The sequence below is a fragment of the Onychostoma macrolepis genome, chromosome 11 (assembly GCF_012432095.1).
Source record: "Onychostoma macrolepis isolate SWU-2019 chromosome 11, ASM1243209v1, whole genome shotgun sequence".
NCBI classification, from domain to species: domain Eukaryota; kingdom Metazoa; phylum Chordata; class Actinopteri; order Cypriniformes; family Cyprinidae; genus Onychostoma; species Onychostoma macrolepis.
Window position 1 is genome coordinate 15,093,583 of NC_081165.1, and position 10,653 is coordinate 15,104,235.

Consider the following 10,653-nt stretch of genomic DNA (forward strand, 5'->3'; position numbering starts at 1 on the left):
TAGACGCATTATTCTAAATTTAAGGAAGCTTTAAAAGGCAAATGCTGTTGCTTTAATTTCCACCAGAGGGCAGCGATAAGGCACTGCAATTGTAATGAAGCATGTATGTGTTTACAAGGTTTTGTTTGACCATGCGACTCTTTGTTGCATTTTACTGTAGGGTTGAGCTTGTCAGATCTGGGGTGCATTTCCCAAGTGCAACTGTGGTTGCAAGTTCCGTCATTACCAATAGAGTTCAATGGAATTAATGATCATAGTTAGCTAACAATGCTTTTGGGAAATGCTTTTTTACTAAACAAAAATTCAATTTTAAGTGAAGCTGAAGGTTTCTTTCTCCTCCCACTTCAAAATGAATTAAAATGCACATGAGTATGCACACAATTTTTCTGAAATGTCACTTTATGGTATAATAATAAATGTTTAATCCAGGTTTAAAATGGTACAATTTTATACCGTATGGAGAATATGATTTTATTAGTTGCACTATGTATATATGTTTACAGCTGAATTTCAAATGCACTATAAAAGTGTGTCAGATATGTGTATTTGTATATGTATTCTATATTATGGTTTATTGTTTTTAATAAAATGTTCGAACTGTATGAACAAAGTAAAACAGGGCATGTTTAATACATATTAATGAAAATATGTTATTGATTAGAATTCGCACATCAAGGATGGCAGAAAAATATGGCAGATCATTAAAAAGGGATTGAGGATGCCAGATTCGATCCATAAGGGATTTGTTTGTTTGGCCCAAGGACTCGGGATACAAAGTGCCCCTTCTAATCATTTGCATTGAGGCCTTGAAAGAGTTCTGATCCGAACACGCACACGCTCTGCCATGATCTAATTAGTCTACATCCAAGACCAGTTTGTCACTTTTAACTTCTCATGTGGCCCTCATTAAATCAAATGATGGCAGAAAAATAATTGAACAAGTGATCATAAAGAAATGGCATTCACATGAAGGGCCTCTGCCTTGCTGACCTGTCTCCGCATATTAAGAAAGGTGAAAGGATTTATTTATCTTGAAGAAAAGTTTGAAATAATGACTCCAGCAAAAGTGTAATGAGAAGATCCAAGGATGTGTTTAGAATGGAACTCGCCTGCTTGTAAACCACTGGTGAAATGTCATTTATTGTTGTTTTATAGGTAGAGACTCTTGAGACCCTCACCTCTCCTGCCTCATTCTTGTCAGAGACTGAGATACAAAATAGTTGCAATCACCGTAAATAATGATAGCACCATTAACATACAGTTTCATGTTATTTAACAACATTTAACAACATATACGCTTATATGCCGATCCCAGGAGAGTACCTAGACAAATTTTAAATGCTGACAACTAAACACTATCTTAACTGTTTAGGCTATCTAGTAAAGGACATCATAATGGTAGGCCCTATTCTCGATAATCGATAACTTACCTTTATAGTCATGAACACAATTTTTAAACACTGATATTTTAAAGCTTTATTATTCTTCAACTGTTCAATTGTGCAGTGAAATTCACTTTTCATTCCTAAAAATGTGTTGGAAAACAAAGACTTTTAGAATGAAAATTACATGAAATTACCATTATAACCAGTAGATGGCAGCAGAGGACGACTCATTAGCTTGGTTGCCATTTCAATTCCCTGTTTTTTTTTTTTTTGTTGTTGTTTTTTTCACATCTTGCTCTTCCATCTTCCATTACGACACTGAATAAACGCAGCTTTTGATGCTGTAGTTGTGAGTGGTTGCCAAGGTTGTCTATGTGGTTGCTAAGGTTTTCTGTAAGCTCCCAAGGGGATACTTACAATTTCCTTTGGACTTCATTGGCAAACCAGTGAGACCACAAAGACCAGCAGCATGAAGGAAAGAAGGCTACTGAGAAAATAAATCAGAGCGGAAATGTCTGAGCCTTCAACGTGACCCAATAGACCATATCTGGCGAAAAAAAAACAAGTGTCTTTTATAGGTGCATAAAGTAATTTGCAAGACACAAGATGATATTAACGCAAAGGTGAGGAGAGCAAGGACTGAAGACCTCAAATCAGACCGAAGGACACCTTTTTCATTCTTCTCATTGCAGCCGTGTTTTCTTTCTCTCCTCTGTCAAATAGAGCCTTTGACACGCCTGAAAGGAAAAACACACTCATTAAAAGGTTTTTCCCTTAAACTGTCAATTTTCTGTGTTTGCCGGGTCTGTCTACAATGCGTTTGTCCTAAAGGGGTATAAGTATATTCAAGGCTGCGTGTATAGAAACACTTTTTTCAAGGAGAATTTAATCAAAACTCTCGCTGTATTTATTTCCATGCCTTCATTTTTATGAGAGCGTGAAAGAGGGAGAATATGAATATAGAAAAAAAGCCTTTGAATAAAGGCCTATGTAATATCATATCAACTAATCATGTTACTGTATGCTACAAAGCTCCATCTGTGGCCAGCCTTGACCTTGTCCATCCTTATTCATATCCTCAGTTCAGCAAATGAGTTTTATTACAGTTGACAGCTCAGATTCGTGTTTCCGAGATGCAGGCTGAGACAAAAGAGAGAGACTATGTTTAGATGTCATGTTTGGGCCTGTGCTCCGTCGGTCGGCTAAGACAAGTCTGAGACGCATGAAACAGATTCTTTAAAATGGAAATTAATATTTAGTTTCTTAATATACAGTCCTGGTCTCATCATGCATGATCAGCCATTGAAATGAATGTGAATGGGCAGCTTCCTCCAGTTATATGTTAAGAAAGAGTTGCATTTTGTTTTTCATTCTGCAAAGAATCCGGAGATTAACAAAATGTAATATAAATAAATCAGGTTTCCACAAATATATTAAGAAGCACAGCTTTTTTCAGCTTTGATAATAATAAGAAAAAAGATGTTTCTTGAACATATTAAAATGATTTCTGAAGGGGCATGTGACACTGAAGACTGGAGTTACGGCTGCTGAAAATTCTAATAGTAATATTTTATGATCTTCTTGTTTTTACATAAATTCTTAAATTATACATTTTAAGTAAAGTAATAAATTAATACATACAGGTTCACATCTTTAGACAAATGCAGCATTTCAAGTACAAAATGTAAAGACAGTTTGTCTGTTTCTACAGTTTACATCTGTGTTTCTGCAGCAGCCTTGGAGCACACTTTTATTTGTAATTACATCAGCAGAAGACACAGCAGAAAATGAAGGAAAAAAGGAAGAAGAAACTGAAGTGTAGATTATCCTGCCAGCTGACATTGAGAAGTGCAAGAACAAAGCACACACTTTCTTAGTCAATAAGGACTTCAAGGCTCTCTCTGCTACCTAGATTTGACCTTCACTACATAGAGAGGCCTTGAGACAAAGGATTATTCAGATCTCACTGTAAAAAAAACATCTAGATCTAACTCCAAAAAATGTCCCTGCATGCACTTTGGTGAAGGAGATAACTAGCAGTCATTAGAGTTTTAGCATTAGCATTAATCTGCTAACACTTTATTTTGATGGTCCAAGCATTCTACCTTTCCGACTGTGAGTAACTTTGCAACTACACATCAACTTAAAGGTGACATACTGTAAAATGAACATCTGACTTTTTCCCAGTTTAAGAGCTATAATCGGGTCCCCGGTGCATCTACCAACCCAGAAAACAGGGTATTTCATAAGCCTTTTTCTGTAAGCTTGTGAAAAAAACGAGCCGCTCAGATTTCGATCCCCCGTGACGTAGAAAGGGGAATTTATCATATTACAACCTAACTCTAACTCAAAATATGAATTTTCAAAATGATATAATAAATGATCTGTGGGGTATTTTGAGCTGAAACGTCACAGAAACATTCTGGAAACACCTGAGATTTATATCACATATTATAAAAAGGGGCATAATATGTCTTCTTTAACTATACTAACCCTATCCAAAACAGTCTACAATATGTAGTTGCAAATCAATAAGAATTAGTCAACATAGTTACTTATAGTTAGCATAATGTCTAAAGCGGACTATCAAAAATAAAGTGTAACCCACTTTAATATATTGAATTGGTTATAATGAATGTTTTAAAAAATTTAAAATTGCTGTTATAATTCAATCACATGGTTCATGCATGGTTCTCATCTGTCTGAGAATTATCCTTTTATCTATAATAAATCAACCATTGCTGATGCTAAATTTCATACAAAAGTTCACACATTATTTCATTTATACTGACTGGCCATCCTAACAAATACACCGGTAAAACAAATCATAGTGTTTCCATACATCATATAAATTCTATTTAATTATTTCTCCGCCCATAATCCTATCCTCTCTCCTCTCCCCGGCAGCATATCTCCACCCATAATTTAGGCTTTTATGCAAACATGACCCTGTTTTACTCACCTGTGAAGGCAACGTATACATGCCCTGTTTAAACAAGCCTTACAAAAGGTGATGAAAGTGTCATAAATCATAGAGAGAGGGGCATTCATCTCTCTGCAAATAGCCCGCTCCCTCCTCCTCTCTCAATTACAACCCTACAGAACATAAATTAATATGTAAAATTGTTGGACCATGGTGGCAGAGTTGCAGCAGCTAAGGTCACAGCTATCAATCTCCGGCAGGCGGAGCGGCACCCACTGACAGATTTTCCACCCTCAGAGACGGCTTGGTGATTGAAAGGCACAGAGCCAGATGAACTGTGGGTAACCTGGCTCACCTACAGTATACCTGAGAACAAGGGAGCAGAAAGACAGGGAGGATACAGAATGGATTAAAAGGACAGTCCACCCAAAAATGAAAATTCTGTCACTGTTTGCTGACCTTCATGTCATTCCTGTATGTCTTTCTTCCTTCTGTGGAACACAAAAGAAGATATGTTGGAAACAAAATAGTTTTGGGTCCTATCGACTTCCATAGTATTTTTGCTGATTTGCTGAAAACTGCATTTTCCTTGAAGGGCACAAAATTCACTTTTACATGTTGTTTGAACATAAATGTGTGTTGGCAGTGTGTGTAAACAACAACCCTATAATGATAAAAATACACCAGCTCCGTTTGCAGAATATTTACATTGTGATGTCACTTTGCACAGGCCCCTCCCACGACTGTTGACGGACACTGGCGCATTAGCAGAGACCCTGCCCTGAAGTGAGCCGCACACAATCCACCGTGTTTATCTGCACGCTACAGCATTTAAAAGCAGCATTCAAGTACTAAATGTCTCCTTATTAGAGCTACAGAAATGATTTATTCAAGAGCAGTGATTTTCTGTTTTTATTTTATTGTTTGAGTCATAGACAGCAGTAGGTACTGTATACTACGCTGCTGTCACTTCATACACAGATCTAATATAAACATACACTCTTAAAAATAAAGGTGCTTCACGATGCCATAGAAGAACCTTTTTGTCTAAATGGTTCCATAAAGAACCTTTAACATCTGAAGAACCTTTCTGTTTGACAAAAGGTTCTTTGTGGTGAAAGAAGGTTCTTCAAAAAGGTAAGAAAGAGATGGTTCTTTAAGGAACCTTTGACTGAATGGTTCTTCTATGGCATCGTTTGAAGAACCATTTGAAGCACCTTTATTTTTAAGAGTGTAGAGGTGGGTAGAGTACCCAAAAACTGTACTCAAGTAAAAGTAAAAGTACTTATAGAAATATTTACTCAAGTAAAAGTAAAAGTAATAGTCTGAATAGTTACTTGAGTAAGAGTAAAAAAGTACTCAAGTAGTTACTAGTTACTTTGGATCATATACTGTATACCTATAGTCTATTTTATTTAGATATATAGATAACATTTATGTAATGTATGTATGTATATACACACACACACACACACACACACACACTGCCGTTCAAAAGATCAGTGATGCAAATCAGAATTTTGATCAGCCTTTACACCAGTCTTCAGTGTCACATAATCCTTCAGAAATCATTCCAATATGTTGATTATTATCAATGCTGTTCTTTTTAGCTTTCTATTCATAAAAGAATCCTGAACAAAATGGCACAGGTTCCAAAAAATATTAAGCAGCAAAACTGTTTCCAACACTGGTAATAAATCAATATATTAGAATGATTTCTGAAGAATCATATGACTCTGAAAACTGGAGTAACAGCTGATGAAAAGTCTGATTTGCATCACTGATTTAAATTAAATTTTAAAGTATATTAACCTTTGTGCGACCTTTTGGACATTTTTGTCCTTTTCAGTTTTTTTTTTTTTATCATTTTGCCTGTGTTATTGCCAGCTGCATAAATTTTGGCACAGATGTGTAATTTTATTGGAATTTTACTATTTCAGCCCCATTTCCTTTAATAAATCTATTTTGCACTAGGTACAGAAAATAGTTCTTCTCAGGACTTTAAGGACAAAAATGTCCCCATTGAAACCCATTAAAACTGCTATTTTTAATCACAGTGCCATTTAACTGTAAAATGGTGCAATTTTTGTTAATAGGCTTTCATTCTGTTGGAAAGGCTTCAAAATTAAATTGTTTACTATTTTTTATCAGATGGTGCCATTTTTTTCAGGTTTGGCCTATAAAGCAAATCGCTTTAATCCTGTTTTCTGCTTCTGCATATTATAGAGCCAATTGGATAAATAATGCAGCTATAATTGTGTGGGTGTGTTGGTACGGATGTCAGAGTGTGGTTTGTATGTGTGTCATAAAAAAAAATTGTGTTTGTGTTCTTGTAATATTTGAGAGAGAAAAACTCTACTGCAAATCACAAAGTTTTGCTGGCATCTAATGGGGAAAATTTGTATTAACAAAATCTTACTGAAAGCTAAATATTTGAGATATCAACCTCAAATTTGGAACGCAAATTGTTTAGATTTATGGCTTTGATTTTCTAGCAGGTTTAGAGTGTGTCATAAAATATATTTTATATAAAATATTGTTCATAAATATTGTTCATAAATAATTTCCATAAACTTAAACCTCTGTAACTTTTTTTTTTGTTTTGTTTCACTTTTTAAACTTTTTTTTTACTTCAACAATAATCTGCCATTGGTCTTCTTTAAAATGAGACCAAACTTAAGTCTATGCTTCCAAGCTTCAAATTTTTATGACAGTTTTTTTGACATGGACGTTCTTGTCCACTATGTGTAAAAAAATTTGTATTGACGCACAAGGTTCAATTATGTATTTTATATATATATATATATATATATATATATCCTTTGACACGGAAAAGAGTGAAAACTCCTCACATGACCGCTACCGAACAACTGAACATAACGAAACAAATGCACATTGACGGATCTTCTTCCATTTGTTCTGCAAAATGTAAACAAATGTAGTCTATTCTGCAATAAATATTGTGAAAATATCAATATTAATCGTGTCTAGGCAAAGGCATTCCTCCTGGAACAGGTCGCGCGCCGCTGTGCAGAGCTAACACGGGTTTGGCGGGTGTTCATTTCATACTCTGTGACAGATTATTTAATGTATAAATTACACATCGTATTTAATGCATAAGGTACATGTACAACAAACTGGTGTCATAGTGGTATCGTGCACTGTAATCGAATGTTGCCTTATGAGACCTAATCGAGGGGGGGCTAATAACACCCAAAAGAAATATACTTGGGGGGTCCCCTGGTTTTTCAATAAAACTATAATACTTGAAACATGAAACTAGTAAAAATGAAATGAAAGGATTCGATTGCTGTATTAAATTTAGACTAAAATTAGCTCATGTTACATCATATTTTATTTTTATGCGTTTTTATAGCGTTGCTCATTATAACCAATCACACACCATTCTGTTGAGTTTAGGAATGCAGTGGCCAATCAGAGGCGTTCAGATTAGTCATTGCTGAATTTTGTTTAGACTGAAACTCGCGAATTCCCTCATCATAAGCAACAAAAGTGCAGATGTTCCTACCATAAAAGTATGAGATTCATTTATCATACAGATTATAAGAGGAGTTATGAGTGCTTAAACACTAACTGGACTGTGCTCATTTAGAGTGCGTTCTTTCACTGCATAATTCAGTCTAATAAAATGCATTTAGAATGCTGCCAAAATTCAAGATATGGGGGCAGAAAATGTATATATTTATATTATTTCATATAGTTAATCAATATCACACGAAGAGTGACATTTGTTCCGCAAAAATCACAAATGTGATATTGATTTAGCCTATACAACAGTTCAATAAACAAGAAGTTAATATTAATAGACTTACGTTTTAGACACCATATTGCCTATTTTTGCTCTATTTCGCCAACAAAAATAGTTCCAAACACAGTCACAGCGTCTCTGAGCAACATGACGGTGATTCGTTCCTGAATGAATCAACTGTTTAAATGATTCGGTTCAATCGCAATGACTCACTTATTAACAGTGACTTGCTGCCACCTACTGGCGGTTTTAATTTCACATTTAAAGTACCTTTTCATTTTTTAAAAATAATTTCAAATATCAGTATTGCACGTTTTAGGATTAAAATATCAAAACATTATTTCTGCATTTGTAACTGCAGGTTAAATGCATTCATGTCCTGCATTATATTGTGTAAATAAATACATCTAAAAGCCTCTTCAGATGCAGCTTCTGTGTTTCTGCATTGCAAAGATTAATTTTGTTGATAATGATTTTATTTGTTTGGTAACAGCCCCGAATGTCTTATTATTGTAATTGACTTTATTGATTAAATATAAGAATTTAACTGACCACACAAAATATGAAGAATAGGCTATCTAACAGGGTCTGTTTTGGGGGACCCCCAAGAGCTTTGATACAATTCGAACACTGGCCAAAGTCCATTTTTATCGTATCAATACCACGAATTTTCGTTTTTTTTTTTTGTTTTTTTTTGCGGAACATTTATACGTATTTTCATGAGACCAGTAAAAGCTCACCGTTCAAATGAATACATGGCTCAGACAAACTGTTTTTTTTACACTGAGAAAATGAGAATGAATTATTCACATGGCCTTGGTGATTTGTTTTGTTTGTGTGTGTTGTCTAGCATTTGCTAATTAGGGTTGATTGGAGCCAGAAAATATGAAGAAAGAAAGGACCTTTCTGTTATGAATGCTGTTTTCATATGGAGGCATCATTTAAAAAATATATATATATATTTGTGAATATTTCAATTAATTCCCATTAATTTTTTCTTTTAATAATTCAGTACTCAGACAAAAATGTATCCCTTTTTTTTTTCTTTTTTTTTTTTTATAAAAGTGACTATGTATTAGATATTCACTAAATGAAATGACTAATTGCAGCATTCTGTTTATTTTTTGTACGTACAAATTGAAACTGAACATATTTTTTTAGGAATATGTGTTTACAATTTATAAGACAATTATGCATATTCATCTTTCATTACAATTTATTTTTTGAATCAGAATCAAATACACATTTAAAATACAAACTATTTAATTCACTGAAAAAAATGAAAATTCTGTCATTATCCTCAACAACTCCAAACCCATTCCAAACCCACATGCTGTATATTTTTTTCTGTAGAATGTAAAAGAAGACATTTGAAAAATCTTAACACAGCTCTTTTTCCTAGTTCATGTTGACTATTAAGCACCAAACCAAAAAGCATTATAAAAGCTTAAAAGCAATTTGACATGCAAATTGAAAACCTATTCTTGTCTATTTTTTAGCACCACTTTAGTTGGTTGTACATTTGTCTTTTTGCTGTGAAATGTTCACAGATTTTTATGAGGTAAACATAAGAATAATTCTTTATTGTTAGTCATTTTTAAGATGACCACTTACTGGATTAAATCAACTCAGGTTTACTCTCTCTCTCTCTCTCTCTCCACACACACACACACACACACACGTACACACACACACACACACATATATATATGTATTAGAAAAATCATGTTAAAATGTATTCAGGCCTTTGAGGAATAATTATATGTAATATAATTACAATCCTCATTGTATTGTATTGCATTACATTATGTTTCCCCAACAATGATTAGAAACTATACAGTGATCATAAGCATTTGATCATAATCATTTAAATATCATCTTACTAAAATATATTATTGGGAGATATAGAGTGAAGACTGATATATCTATGCATTTTATCTACACAGTTAAATATCTCATTGATTTACATTATAATATAACAGATCAGAATTTCATCTCACTTTTGACCATATAAATACCAGCAACTGCATCAAATGGCATACTTTCTTGAAAAGTTCAATAGTCTCTTCCAATTAAAAAAAAAAAGAAAATTGATTTTTCTGACTATTATTTCATATCAGGTTTTACAGGGTTAAATATATACTGAAGTTTAAGTATTCATGTCTAACACGTGCCATAGGTGTTGCATTTCTATAAAGATTTACATAAATTACTGAGTGAATGTATGGCTTCAGAAGACTTGTATAGCACACAAGTGTTGCATTATATTCAATTTTTTGGTCTAAATACCGTTTGCCCTTGCCTGAAGGTGACGTAAAGCAAGTTTTTCTACTTTCAGTTCATCAAGTGAATTATGTTTCCATTGTTGCATCTTCAGTTAGAAAGACAATGCCAAGGCCAAGCTTTCAATCCCTTATACCGAGACCTAGAGCAGCAGAAAAAGGCTCCAATAATCATTTTTTCAAAGAGGCACACAAAAGCCAGAAGAGGGGCAGTCAATGCGCACTCGACGAGGCCTCCGGGTTGTGCAAAGGGAGAAAAGGTCCATTTACTCAACTTTGAATTGACAGTTGCTT

The 10,653-nt window shown here is 34.2% G+C and overlaps 1 long non-coding RNA gene across 1 annotated transcript; it reads right to left on the bottom strand.

Annotated features, from left to right (window-relative positions):
• Window positions 1-4,051: 4,051 nt before the first annotated feature.
• Window positions 4,052-8,248, bottom strand: LOC131549845 (uncharacterized). The gene is made up of 3 exons (XR_009273505.1): window positions 8,142-8,248; window positions 4,768-4,799; window positions 4,052-4,674 (listed from the first exon to the last, which is right to left on the bottom strand). It is a non-coding gene; the product is annotated as an uncharacterized LOC131549845 (long non-coding RNA).
• Between the last annotated feature and the right edge of the window lie 2,405 nt (window positions 8,249-10,653).